We start from the raw sequence: 15305 nt of genomic DNA, 5'->3' as shown, positions 1-15305 counted from the left end.
TGATACAATAATCTCCTAAAGTGTAAAAACTGTAAAATGCCAGTTTGTACCAGGTACAGGTGTATACTGCTTTAACCTGATTTCATAAAACTTAACAGAGTTTTTGATTACTTTTTGTAGCCTGTCATGTTACTAAGTGCTGTTTCAGATAGGAGGTGCAGCAGAGAGCTGTCTGTGTTGCCACAGGCTCCAGCCAGAGGAGATTCCCTTGGCTCTGTGGCCTGGAGAAGAGTTTGCATTTCAAAGTCACTGTAAAAGTCTAATGCAAGTCAGAAGTGGGGAGGGAAGGGAAAACCCACAACCCAGAAAAAAGAAAACTCCTTTTAGCCAACCATCAAGCCTAAGCCCTCCACAGAGCTTCTTCCTCAAGCAGAGACCAAATTGCAGAGGTCTCATTTTCACGTTCCTGGAGAGATACTGAGCTGTTTGGTGGGAAGCAGGTGCTTTGTTGTGGACATTGGCTGTGGCTGGGGTCAGGCATTGTGGATTGCCCTCCAGCTGTGCTTGCAGATGGGCACCAAGGATGGTGTGAGAGGCTGGTGGTGAAAGGCGGAGTTCAGCCCTTCTTCAGAGCAGTCCCTGTGGGGGAGGTGGCTGTACCAGTCTTTCTGTGGTCCAGCAGACCATGCTCTTGTGGAGGGTAAAATTCCATGAGGCAGAGGGCAGTATTCAGGCTGTCCAATTCACTGTCCAAGCAGGGGATGACTCCTGATGGGTGTCTTTTGAAAACTAGGTGGTACTTCAGCAAGATGACAGCTTGCGGGATGTGAACAGAGTTGCATGTACAGCACATGGATTAATCTTCTAAGGTAGCTCATCCTGAGAAGGACTCAGCTGGGGCATTTGTGTGTCTGCTTTGGGGCACAACCCTTCAAGGAAAATGTAGGGAAGGGCAAAGGTTAAACAAGAATGACAACATATTTAGGAAATAGGAAATGGAAGCTTCCATTATTTCAACTTGCTGAAATAATGGAAGCTGTCATCGGGTCTCTTGGCTGGGCTGTGTGACCCTGGAAGGTGTAAATGCCTGCTGGAGAGGAGGAATGGCCTGTGATCTGTCTGCTGTGAGCTGGATAAAGAGCAGTAAGTTGCAGCAAGGAAAATGTAGGTCAGATTTTAGTAAAACCTTTGCAGCAGAGAAGGGAGAGCAGCACCAGAGAGCCTGCTTGCAGCATTCCTGCACCAGGAGAGTTTGAGAGAGCTGGATAAATGCTGGTCAGGATGGGTTTAGTTCGCTGGTACTGTGACAGGAGATGGGAGGAGGTTTCTTTGAGCCATGTGTTTCCCTCATTCTCATTTTATGATAGTTAGCACTGGAAAATTACCGCTGCAACCGTGAAAAGTGGGAACCTGCCTTATGTCTGGCAGCTGATGGGCACTATGTGCACACGTGGGCACAGAGGTGAGCAATGAGGGAAGGCAGCTCTCCCAACCTGCTCATCCCATCACAGCCATTGCAGATTGCTGCATTAGTGGGTAGCGCTGCTCCTCTCAGAGATATCCCCTTCTTTGCATATAAATAATTTCTTAAACCTTTCCAACCCTTTTGATTCTGGGATTTTTACTGGTGGCTAAGTAGTGGGTTTGTATCTGATGTCTGCTGCATAGAAATAATATCAGTGCATCTTCCAGCCTGGAATCTGCATTGCCTCGTTGGGGCTTTTTGTCATGTGTCAGGTCACTAACATCACTTCAGTAGGGTTTTCTAATTGCATTTAATATGTCACTTACTATGCACGCCTCATCTGATTTCTATGGCACTAATGAGATAATTTATCTTTGCTGGGTAGCAGTCAGTTGTGTGTTGATAAGGCATTTAATTTTACCAAGTTAGAAAATCTTGGCTGATTTTAGAGAAGGGTCAAAGCCAAGATGATTTTGTATTTTAAAATACTTACCAACTTCAAGTCCTTAATGTTAGCTTTCTTTTTGTCTATTCAGCTAGGGCAGCTCCAGCCTGAATTTTATTCAGAGAATTCATAAAGCTTCTTTTGTCATTTGAGTGATAAAGGAAACCATGAGAAATTCTGTGCTAATATTTATTAGCTGCTTAGGGCTCATTTGGGGAGAGGGAAGATGGCAGGGAGACAGAGCCAGTCTTCCAACGACCAAAGCAACAAGACTTCTTACCGTGCAGCAGTGAAAACCCAGCAAGCAAATTAGTGTGTGGGAGGAATATCTTCCACTAGTTTAATTTTTTTATTTTGTTTTAATTTTCAGGAGTATCTGAAGCTGTGTTCTGTCATTTTAGCCTGATTAAGGGACATCATTTGTAGGAAGAGTTTTAGATTTTAGCCACTTTTTCAAGTACTGTATTTCACTCGTGCACAACAGTTTTCTTGCAAAGTTAATTGCTCTTTTATTTTACAGCAATGCTGACTGTGTTTCATATCTGAAGAAAAATGACATTTGGGTTTTCTAATTTAGAAGCACAAAAGGGGTTGATAGAGGCAGTGTCAGTACCTGATTCACATGCCAGGAAAAGGTGCTTGTGTTAAATTACAGCCTGCTGAAGCTGAGGCCAAAGATAACCTTATTAGACTTTTGGAATAAATGCCATTAATGGGACCACAGGGCTATCATATGGGTCACCTCTTATGTAGATACCAGATTAATTTTCATGAGTAGGATTTCATCATTTAAATCAGGTGTGTGCATGTGTGTATTTTTCTTTTTTAAGCTTTCTTGGTTTTCCCACATTTGGAGATTTTAAGCGTCTAAAAATGTTCGTATTTTCTTAAGTCCACTCTGGCAGAATTTTGGAAAAGGAGACATCTCTGCTTGTGCATTGTCTCTTCCTCTAAGTAAGATCTGTGAGATTCAGAATGCAAGTTACATTTTGTAATGGAAAAAACCCTCTCCTGAGATATGAAAAGAGTAGTCAATTAGAGAATGCTACCATGTTTTTTAAGGCTATGAAAAGGTAGGATAAAATGAGCACTCTGGCTCGTGCTGAGCTCCTTGGGAACAGCTGCTGTGCAGGATTCCTCCTGAAAACCTTGTCCAAACAAATCATCATTTAAATACAGAGTTGTCACTTTACCAAAGCCTCACTCTTGCAAGATCTTTCACGTCTGTGTTTGAGATGGATGTATTGGAGTAGGGGAGCCTGCAATACTTATTTCTCTTTAGCTCTGTTTGGTATGAGGTGAATCAAAGCATAGGGCAGCGCTCAGCTCCTGATCACTCCTGTTTCCCAGTGGCTCAGGGTTTGTCAAACCTGTGCAGAAATCTGGGGTACAGCAATGATGCTCCTTCCCCTTGCACTGCCTCTCCAAGAATGGATACAGATGGTATAATTTTCCCCCTATTTTTAAGACTGGGATAAAGGAAAAAATATCCTATCACAAAACCTAGAGGGTTTTTTTAACCTTTTAAATGCACAGACGAGGTGGATACTGGGTGGACTGTGGTATCAGTGTGATGGATTGGCACAGTTCCCATGTCTCCCATGGGGCCAGCAGAAGCATGTATTATTCTGACATGCTATTTTGAGAGGAAAAAAAAATCATTCAGATCCTTAAATCATCTTTTGTGAGCAAAGATCAGAAAAAAATTACTCCAGTGGCAGACACAGATGTATCAGGTTTTTGAGGCCCTCAAAACATTGCAGTGTTCTTTGTTCCCCACTTCATTGCCACGACTTCAGTCTGCAGGACAGGGTGCTGTGGATTCCTTGAGTGTGTCTGATTTTGCACCAGCCTCCATCACATTTGTGTTTTGAAAATTAGTGTGTCTGTCATGTCTCCCCTGGGAAACAGCTGATTTCTTTGTTTTGGCAAACCAAAATAAAATCTGAGAACAGTATAAGCCCTTTCTTCAAACAGTGGTAGGACCTGATATGCTGAGAGCTTTTGTTTATTCTGATGTCTCTGACCGAGATGTTAATCGCCATCTCAGAAGTGTAAATCAGTTAAAATGGCAAAAAAGAGATTTGGCCTATCTGAAGGATAGGGTCTGGAAAACCCCTGACTGTTGGCAAGATAAAATAATTTGAAAAGCTTTGTAATATTTAACAAATGACCAAAAGCATTTAGGGTACTTTTAAGCTTTTTTTAGGGGAAAAATGCCTTTTAAGCCTGTGGATTTGAAATATTTTCTGCTTGTAACTACCTGCAGGTGGTAATTGAGTGTGGCTGAGTTCTAGCAATAGTTTGAGATGAAGGGAGGTGGACATCCATCCTGCTTGGAGTTCCTCTCCAGATTGCTATCACCAATGAGTTTGGGAGTTGGGGTTTCACAGGGAGCAGGGACAAAGGCAGTTGTTCTTGGGTAATGTGCAAAGTGTTCTTTGCGTCTGCAAGCCTCATTGGGGATTTTACCAAAATTGCTTTATTCTGGTATTGAGATTCTTGCCCAGTGCCATTTCACCCACCAGTCAGCAGAGCTGTGTTTTTTTACCAGACAGCTTTTTGCTGAGGTGGTACATCATTTCTAAAACCCTAAATGTTGGTCCCTTTCTCAGCCCCTCTTGTGCAGAGAATGAAATAGGAAGTGCAGTTCCCCATTGCAACATCTTATCTCCATCATCCAAGGATGGATGAAGTGTGTTTGAAGGCATTGGCTCCCTTCTATTACCTCTGTTTGAAGTTGGTTTCCCTGCTGCAAAGCTGGCTGCCTTCCCCTCGGCTAAAATACAGTGCCTACTCAGGAACTGAGTTTGTAAAACCAGTTTTAATCTCTGCATGGGGTGTTAAACTGCTGTTAACCTCAGGCAGGGTCTGTCCCAAGAAATACAGCAGATTGTAGTCCATTCTCTAGCACGTGCTGTCTTCTAGGCTCTCACTTTTTAAGGCAACAAAGCTGAACTTAAACACGAAGCAAGAACAGCTTGGCTTTTTGATCCCTATGCTGAAAGACATCCTCATTTCGGGATCAAGGCAGCTCTGGAAATTCCTACATCTTGAGCAGTTAAATGATGTCAAAAGCTCCAAAATGAATATACATGTGTGCAAAAGAATTACTGAAGTGCTGAAAGCAGCATGACTGTGTCAGTCAGTGCCAGAGCCCAAGTGAATAAACCCAGGCCCTGGATTCTTCCTGGCGGATCTGAGCTGGCTGATGAGCGGGTCTTGCTGCGGCCATGCTGCTCACCCTCATGGCTCTGGCAGAGCTGCGGCTTGGGAGTCTGCACTACAGGCCTTGCTCAGCCAAGAGAGATGTGGGCTCTGATTTACATCTGATATTTGAAGGCACTGTCTGCGGGGAAGCCCTTCAGAGAAACACCAGGGCTGGGTCACATCTATTTCTACTCTCTGCTCTGCAGCGTAAAGTGGCTCTCCACTGACGGATGTGATGCTTAATGGCAGTGGTGAATGCATACATATTTCCCAGGTTCTCACTAGAGGGGGGGAAAAAAGCTAAAATGTAGTACTGTGTCTTCAAAAGAATGTGGCCTCTGTGCTTTTTACTGACACAAATGTGGGCTTAGAAGGGAAACCTGCCGGGTATTTCTCATCCCAGATACTAAGGTAGTCCTGTACCAGTAACAGAAAAAGGCTCAGATAACTCTTCACAGAGTCTCTCTGTATTTGGTATTAGACACTGTTCTTCTTTCCTTTTTTTTTTTTTTTTAAAGCAAGTGAACATTTTTATTAAACATCTTAATATTTTCTTATATTAGCTGAGTGAGTAGGTATTTGCATCTGGCTGGTCTGTGACTGGTTTAAGAAGTGTCATCACATAAAGAATTTATCTGGGAACCACATTTAGCTCTTGAGTTGATAAATATAGAAGAATGTATGAATTTCCTGAAAACTGGTGCATGAAGAAATTAAGGGAGAACGGGAGGAAGTTCAATTTTAATTTCTGGCAGGTCAGGGCACAGAATTACTTACTTGTATGTGTGTTGTTTTGCAGCATCAAAGACACACAAATATTTTTCCTTATCTAGTATGCTGGTTGAATTATCAGCTTGGGAATGAGATGTGCATTGAATTTTGACACCAGGGAGAGTCCAAGGAAAGGACTGGTATCATTTTGGTACCAGGTGACATGGCTGTACCATAGCTTAGCAGCTGGCTTAGTGATCTCCAGGGTACAGATTTCTTCCACTTCATTGCCAGCATCCTCTTCCGAGGAGATCAGCGCGGCCTCTTGCAAATAGCTTTGTCCTCTCTCCGACTGACTGTGCTCTTAATAATCAAAACGAGTTGCAGGCATTCCATTAATTGTCCAGATAATTAGCTTTAGGCAATCTGGCATTTCATCTTTGTCTCTGACTTAATCTCAGCTAGTTTTTGTTCAATCGCTGGCATGTGTAATTCCTCATCTATTTTGACATTTCTCTGTCACATTACCATTTGTCAAATTTCAATTCCTCCGGACTCAAGCAAGCTTTGATCAGTCGTGCTGGTCTGCAGCTTCCTTATGCTACATAAAACTCAGATAGTTGTAACTTTTTGTGCCCGCTGATTTGATAAATGTGCATTTGCTGTTCCTGACACATGCTCGCAGCCTTAGCTGGCTTGCCTTGTCCGTCCCGCGGCGCCTCCATGCAGGTTGTTAAACCTTCTGTAAGAGTTCTCATTCCCTGGGTGCATATGTGGTGTTTTAAACCTAATTTTATTTTTTCTTTTATTAATCCCTAGAAGGATGCCAGATGGCGAAACGCAAGGATACATGCTAGGGCTGCGTGTGCACACACACACACATTTTATTTCTCTGTGTGTGAATGCACAGGGTGATTCAGTGTGATGCAAGGTTTTATTAGATAATAAAGCTCCTTTTTTAAGTTATTCAGGTCACTTTACATGAGGGCTAAAAAAACTCTATTTATTTGGCTCTATGCAGTGTATGACTTTATAGAAAAGCCGTTTAAAAATATCCACTACTGCTGTTTGGGAGCACTTACATTACTGTTCCCCAGAAGTTGGATGCCTTCTGCTGCTGGGTCCAGATGAGAAAGGAAAAGCTGTTATTATGTGTTCATTTGGAAAACTGTGAACCTCCCAGTTAGTGACATTGGTCCCAAAGTGCTAGTGTGAAACGCTGCATGGGCATCAGGGGCTAGCTCTTAAATCTGTCACTGGTTCCCTGGGCATTGCACACTTTACATCTGGAGCCATTTACGAGGCGGAAAGATTTGGCAGTAAAAAAGAGGAAAACATCTTTCTGCTAAGTAGATTTTTTTAAATTAGGTTTGAAACAGCTGAGAAATTCAAAATATTAGATCAATGTCAGGTGGAGAGGTGTTGCATGTGCAGAAGAAAACCAGAAGTGTGTTTGCTGTTTGAAAACTGAGGAAGACATTTGTTCTATGCTTTACTGAATTTCCTATCCTTTAAAGGGAATACATTGGACTTCTTCTCCTGAGGACAGAAAACATTTCCCCTGGTCTTTGTTTTGTTGGGGTTTTTTTTTTTTCCCTTTATAAGAGCAGCAGCTTTCAGACAGAGAAAACTTTTCCAAGATACAAGTCCTTTGAAGATCTGTATATGCTGAAAGTGCTGTGCTTGGGACCCAACCAGGACCAAGCACTGCACATCCCAATATTGCACAACTCCTCAGAGATCAGAAGGCATTTTTCTCAGTGATATCTCCAAGTCTTGTGTCCATTTCTGTGTGGGAAAAATGCCTAGGGCTGCTTGTCTTTGAGAGGAAAGTCCAGGAGGCTTCAGAGCTGCTGTTTTGGCTGTGAGATGCAGGGCTGTGGCTCAGCACTTTCTCTTCAGAGACACGGGCTTCTCAGGAGAGGTGTCATGTGCAAACACCACTTTGGGGGAGAATAACATGTGGGCCACTTATTCTAAATGTAAAGGACAGACAGCTGAATTTCTGTCTTTGTGCACACAAGTAATCCTGCTTAAATACATTGTCAAGTGGAAATCATGAAATCCATTACTTCATTTACAACTAGCTGCTGTGTAAGTCCTCTAAGTGGACTTTAAATGCAGTTAGGCTTTTTTAAATATTCTAATTCCCTTTGGACTGAGTGGAACAGCATGCAGCATTTTCTTTCTTTGGTTTTTTTGGGCTGAACCTGATACGGTCTCTGCAGGGCAGGATGCTGTGTAATGGCTGGATTTTTCATGTTTAGGGCTCAGTTTCTGAAACACTGTGCTAAACTAGGAATTTTTAGCTTATAGTAAATTGAGTTCATACTCTGTTCCTCATTATATACTATTTCATCTTCAAATATAATAGTGTTTTATGGCAAGAAGCATTATTTTTCACAGTCTTTTAGAGCTTAGTACAAACTCATCAAAAGTTGCAGGCTCTGAGATTTTACCAAAACTCATCTTTTTCACAATGACAAATTTCTCACATGCTGGCTTACATGGGGCTGTGGTTGACTGGTTTTAAAAAGCCCTGTTTATCGAGGCCACGCTTACCCTTCTCTTGGTAAAAAAGATTTACCACCTGTAATGCAATAGGTAGGTAGATTTTAAAGCCAGGAGAGGCTGTTAAATTATTTCGTCTGTGTGACACAAGCTATAAAATGTGATTTAAACTGGGCAGTTTCTGCAGTGAATCCCCCAAGTCAAAGTGGAAGCTGTTTCAGCCCCCTTGGCTTGGAAGGGGTATGGAAAAGCATATCCTTCTTGGTCTGCTCTGGAGGAGCTGGAGCTCTCCCTGCGATGACTGAAGGAAGGGAGACAGCTGAGTTTGCTTGTGTACTGTTTTGGTAAATACAGTTTGTTTTTAATAAGGACAGCTTTAAGAGGTGTGAATCCTTGTAGTTATGGGTGACTCTTTCTCAGCCTCTTCACACATTTTGCAGCCGTGGGAGGAAGTATTTGAACACAAACATGATTTGGGATTTATGGAGACTGCTTGTGTGAGTAGAGTTATTCATTTGCAATGCTATTTGCCTGACTAAGCTCGTGCATTACGCTTTGCCTTTTATTTTCCCTCCATGGACCCACTACCACCCTTCACCCGATGAGCTCGCAGGGAAGAGTACACAGCGGGATTTGGGTTCGAGTTCCAGCTTCAGCCAGGCTGCTATGCTCTTGCTTTTCAACACCTGGGCTAAGAGCTTTTCTCTGATTTACTGCAGGTGTTTCTGAAATAAGAGGTGAGCCACTGCATCCCCGCCACATGTGCTGGCTGGAGATAGGCGCTTGTGCGAGATTTCCTGGGAAATGGGTTAGGGAAACTTTAAAGCCGACAGCGCTAATCAGCATCCTGCATGCCCGCTTTATCAGCACATCAGAGCCAAGGGAAGGACAGAAAACCGTGCAGGAAATGAGGGTCAGGAGTGACAGGTGGGGAGGAGGGAGAGAGACGGTTACCAACCAGCCAGCAAGAAAATGGAAAGAGTCAGAAATGCATTTGCTGTGGCTGCCAAAAATCAGAAGCTGATGCATGCTTATAAAAGAAGCCATTTTTTGCTTTAAGATTTCAAACTCTAGATTGCTGCTCTTCATTCTGCAGTGGTTGGGCAGAATGTAGCACACTGAGGTCCCAGGCTGTGGTTCTTTGGTTGTCAGCTTTATGGTACTCTCCTAAATGAAAGCAGCAAATGTAATAGATTAGAGTAATAAGATACAATGCTGCATTTTTTTTCTGGGTGTGACAACAACAGTTCACCTTTAATCAAGAAGTTATGTCCTCCTGGAATTTAATTTACAGGCTGTTTCCTAAAATTAGGAGCTTAGACTATTTCCTGTCAGTCTTATTCTGCACGATTTCTCCTAAATTATTTAAAAGTATTAAAAATGCATAGCACATATACTGTACCAAGTCTAATGAAAGAAAGGCTTGATCCTGACTTTACATTGAATTACACATTAACTGTTATTTATTGTTGCACTTTATTTCATTTTGGAAACAGAATTAACTCAGGTGAATACTTTCTGATGGACACTACTCAGTAATCCCCCCGTGTTATTTAATGGGTTTTGTAGATCTACACATAAATGTATGCAAAGAAAGCTCATTTTCCATTTAAATTGAAATGGGCAAAGTCACCCCTTTACATTACAAGAATTGACCATGTTAAAATCTAGTGTGTGTGTGTTGGGTTGGGTTTTTTTTTTAATCTTGTGTCTGTTCCCGTCTCCAGTAAGGGAAGAAGGAGTCAAATAAAAATTTAAGACAAATCTCTTCTTCCTTGCTTCTCTCTGCTATTCTCCTCTGCAATATATTTACCTTTTAAGGTGTGGTGGTTTGCCTTGAATAGTAGAAGAATGTCATGAGGAACTTGCAACCTTGTTAAAATACTCTGAAATTAAATGAGTCTAATATAAATGGTTAGCTATTGTATGAGATTTGTCTGATAGTTGGAACCTTCCTTTGACTGGAGAGTCTAACAGGTTGGGAAATAGTGAAGCAATTCCACTGCTAATCGCACATGTATTAGCCTGTCCTGATACTGAAATACATTCTTGGAAAAGCATATATATCAGTTACAGGGAGACATAACATTTCTCTCCTGATATCATCCATGCAGATTGAGGCAAAAGCTGGCAACGCTGGGGACTGTGGCTGAAGGCCTCTGAGTCATGGCTGAGCTCAGGGTTGTGCATCACAGTGGTGGGAAGAGTATTTCCTGGCTGTGACCTTCTACATCCAGCACTTGTTCAACAGAAAAAGAAGTAATTTAAACAACTGTTCACAACAAGGCAGTAGTTTTGTTCCTTAGAAGAAGGATCTGTCTACAGTTACCCAGATCTCTCTTTCAGGCTTCTGAGATGCCATTTGTCAAGGGGCATCTTATGTCAAACTTTTTTTCAACCTATGACCAGAAGTGGGATGGTCCCTCTCCCAGCCTGCAGACCATCCAAAGCCCAGTCAGTTCCCACATCTCTCACTCAGCATCTTCTGATGGTTGCTTGATTAGAGGGCTCATATCCCCATTTCCCGTGGGATTCATCTCCTGCCTGCCTGACATCCTATTGTGTTCTCAGGCAGCTAAAGAAATGGTCTGTCTTGTGTCAAGGCATCCCCAGCCAACACTGATGGTCTCCACCAAGAAAATCTCGGCCAAAGCAAGAAGTGACCTTGTCAATCAGGCCAGGTGCGGTAATTATGCTCATTTGCATAAATGCCACTAACATGTGCCATTGCTTCTAGATGAGCGGGTCCTCACTTAACAGTACACAGCGCTAAGCCATTAATTATAGGAGTCAGAGGAGAGGTACAGCTGCAGATCTGCCCCATCAGGATTTATCAGGCTCCATTTTATAATCAATGCTTTATTTATTAAACCATCACAAACGGTGCATGCGCCCTAGCCACGGCCAGCTGCGGCTCGGCGTGGATATTTCATCTGAATCAATGGAAGCAATCATCTGCTTTACATCAGGTATTGAACCTATGCGGGTCCTCGAGTGACAAATGACTTTATTGTCTGGGTGGAATTGACTGGAGCTCATGCTTAAAGCTGGGGATGGGGGGAGAGGTGATGAAAACACTGAATTCCTCCATAACTGGTGCTTTTGTCCTTTTTTTTTTCCTTTTTGCCTTTTTTTCTCCCTCTCTCTCCCTAGCTCCTGAAAAACAAATCAGAGTCTTTATCTCTATGTGGCTGAGACTGATGCAATGAGGAGAAAGGCTAGTGATCTTGGGGTGAGAGGGAAAGTACTGGAAAGCAGAAGGGAAGGGGATTTGTCCTGCTTTGGATGTGTTAAAATTCAAGAGAACAACCAGAAGCAGTGGCCACTGCACTGGTGTTGGCTCTGACCTCTTTGGAGCACACATCGCACACAAATGGTCCCAATGTGCTTGGGGATGCCATGGGGCCCTTTGGCTTTTAAGGGCTGCTGCCAAAAAAAGGCAAATCAAACAAAATTGCATTTGAAGCACAGCAGTGTCCAAACCCCTGAAAATCCCCCCTCAGCCCTTCTCATTAACATTGACCAGGCAGGGAGTTGACACTAAAGCTGTATGATTTGCATGTTGCATGGGGTCTGTTATTGACATAATGAGGTTTTATTGGATTAAAGGCCTTGCTGCCAGAACTAATTGTTCAACAGAATATACAGGTTTTTATAAACCTCCAAAACTAGCCTTTGTAAGATCTGCATTAATATATTTCACACCCATGCTAGCAGTAATTCAGACACACTGTTCCTGTGTACAGCAAGGTAGAGGATTGACAGGGAGACTTGTCTCCCTGTAAGACCGTGGCATCCCACAATGTTATACAAAGAAAGGCTTGTTCCAGTGTGTTATAAAAATTCTGTGTTAAATAAGTGAGTACAAGCTGTATTTGATAAATTAGATCCATGATACTTTGTACGCAGTCAGTTTGCCTGAATGTAGAAAGGGGTGGGGGAGTAATTTTGGTTTCACCTGGGAATAACGTGATCTTTTGCCTTTTCAAAACAGTAAAGACTGAGTAGACTTCTGTATGGGCTACTGGTGGTGTTGTTAGAAGAAAACACAAGGTATTGAATACTCCAGTGTATCCCTCACCATGCACTCATTTTCAGAAGTGTATGCCACACTTTAAACTAGCAAACGTAGCTGCAGTCTGCAGCATGTGGAACCCAGGCTTATATTTCCAGTTCTGCTGCTGGCTGCCATTTGACATTGAGCTGCCATTTGACAAGAGATTTAACATCAGTCTGGATGTCTTCCCTTTTTTGGGGCTTGTTTGGTGATGCAAACTTAAAATGGCAAGTGGCAACTTCCCTGAGTAGGAAGAAGCAGGGGAGAGAATTAACTTCCCACTGGAGCTCTCAGTTGATGCTGCATGATGGGGTGACTGGGAGATAGATTAGATAGATAGATTAGATAGATAGATTGATTAGATAGATAGATAGATAGATAGATAGATAGATAGATAATGTGGCCATCTGGCAGCCCCAGCCCTCTCCATACATTTCTCTACAGATTCCTCAGAAGTGCTGCCTGGAGCATATGAACTTGACTTACAGAGTGGGAGACAAGGGTAGTTACATACTAAACCACACAGAGAGATAAATATTCACCTGTCATCTTGGGCAGCTGTTCCAAAAACCTGCTCCCAAAGGGCAGTGTTTTCAAGGATTTGCACAGAGAAAGGAAAAAATAAACAAACACCTGAATGTTTATCCAAGCAGCAAGTGTCAGCATAGGAACAGAAAAGCACGAATATTCCTTTTCCTAAAGACTTGCTCCTGCCCATCAGTGGGAGGTCTGTTCTGGGGGGAACACGATGTAATGTGCGTGTGAACAGGTCTGTTCCTGCTGGCACAAGGCTTTTGGGGTGTGTCCTTGAGAGCTGCAGCCTGAACAGGCATTTGCTCCTGACTGAGCAGTCCCCTGGGAGCAGATGAGGATCACATCAGCATCAATTAATGCCAGTGCCACGCCAGCAGATGACATCCAACCAAGGAAACTTTCCCACAGCAGCCTCAGTCATCACGATGCTTCCTGCTCTTACACTCTCCAAAATGTTCACAGCTGAAATTCAGCTCAAAGTCACGCTATCTGATTTATAAAAGGCAGAGCTGCTATTTTTCACTGGAAATGTACATCCCAGTCATTTCTGGTGGTGTGTTGTAGTGAGAAGTTGTGTACTCAATGGAGTTCCCAACTGGTGACTAACACAGTGAGACCTTTTGTGTGTATGTTTACTCTTGATGTTTTCCCTTCCAGTACTACTAGCAATAAAAACTTGGTGAATGTAGGAAATGTGTAGAGCTGCAGATGTTATATCTTCTTTTCATTGACCTATTTTCTGTATAAAAGAGGTCAAATCACATTAGGTTTTCACTATTGAGATCCCAGGGCTTCAAACATGAAAATTAAACTAATGTATGCTTATTTAAATGCACTAAAACCTGCACTGATACATTTTCTTTTTTCTTTTTTTTTTTCATTAGAGAAGTTAATTATCTGAGCATAAAAGTGCTTGGTGAAAGATCATAAATAGAAAATTAATCCTCTTTTAAGCATTTTATTTGACAGTAAGGTACACAAAAAAAAAAATTTGTTGCTTCAGAGTTACTGTCTTGCTCCTCACTTTGGTATTAAATGCATTCAAATTTATACTAGCCAGTTCTTTGCTTTGCAATCTGTGTGCATGTTGATAGGGTTTCAAAAAGTGGTGGGTTGTTGTTTTTTTAACCCTCCGGGGACTTTTTATGTGCAAGGCAAGTGCTTCTGCACGCATGATAGAGCAATTTCTTCACTCTGGAAAGTGCTACTAGATAGAAATACGATAGCAGAGCAAACATCGACTTCCTCAGAATTGTTACTTGTTCAAATAGGAATACCATAGCAGAATCTTACACGGGGTCAAAAGTGCTCGTCCCTGTACTGATGAAATCTCTCTCAACAATTTTTGGTAGGTTTCCAAACAGAGAGCATAGTTTATTGCAAGTTGACACACAGTGTAAGTTATATTTCACATCCTTCTGATGTGGAATATAACTTAATTTAAACTTCAAATAAATTACTAAGTATTTTTATAATTATTTAGGGCTTGTTCCCTAGCTAGAATAGATTGGTAGGGTTTGGTTTTGGTTGGAGGACTTATACTGATTAACCCACTTGAGAAATCTGAATCTTGACAGAGATGTTTTGGCAGATTTTTTTTTTTTTTGAAACAACTACATCTTACTGGAATTGTTTAATGCAGTGCCAGCAGAGCCTGGAGAGTAAAGGTGCATACATACAGATATATGCAAGCACACCAGGCATCCTTATAAGAAGAGTAGATTAATAGAGGCTACCGTTGTACAGAAGTCTCTCATGAAAACCTGAACCCAAGCTAAGCATATGTGCACATATGTAAAGCTCATTTCAAGAGCAGATTCACAGCACAGACCTATTTTAAGGGGATTAATAATCTATGAATAATACATATCCAAGATAAACAGCAGCAGTATGGGTTTGGAAATGGAAAAAACTTCTGTGAGTTTTGGTGGAGGCTGTGTCCACACTGAAAATGGACTTACTGGGGCACATCTTCTAACAGTAAAAACCAGCTCCAGGTCAGCTGGCTTTGGAAAAGGAATACTGATATAAAACAATGGAGCACCTAGTTCAATCTGTCTAGCCTACAGATCTATTACCATTAATATAAGTAACAATTTCATACTAGCATTTTAAATTACTACTCCCTTCTTAAACCGTATGCTAATTCTCTTAAAGAGAAGTCTAATTGCTCTCTTTATATGCAACTCCAAGTCAAAAGCTTAATTTATCCCTCCAGTTGGATAATTAAATCATACAATGTTCATCTCTTGTGACTCTTCCTGTCCCAGAAATCTTAAATTCTTCTTCTCTAGCTGTCTTCCACAGAGCACAGCTCCTGACAAAGCTTTCACCTTTAATTTACTTGTCCCAGGAAGACAGCCGTTTGTCCCGATTCTGAAGCGAGGCTTCATTTTCATTTACTTGAGTTTCCCTGTGTATTTCTTTTCCTA

Source organism: Camarhynchus parvulus, chromosome 2, assembly GCF_901933205.1.
Source record: "Camarhynchus parvulus chromosome 2, STF_HiC, whole genome shotgun sequence".
In the NCBI taxonomy this organism is placed as follows: domain Eukaryota; kingdom Metazoa; phylum Chordata; class Aves; order Passeriformes; family Thraupidae; genus Camarhynchus; species Camarhynchus parvulus.
The sequence above is the reverse complement of the archived record's forward strand: the minus strand, read 5'-3'. Positions refer to the sequence as shown.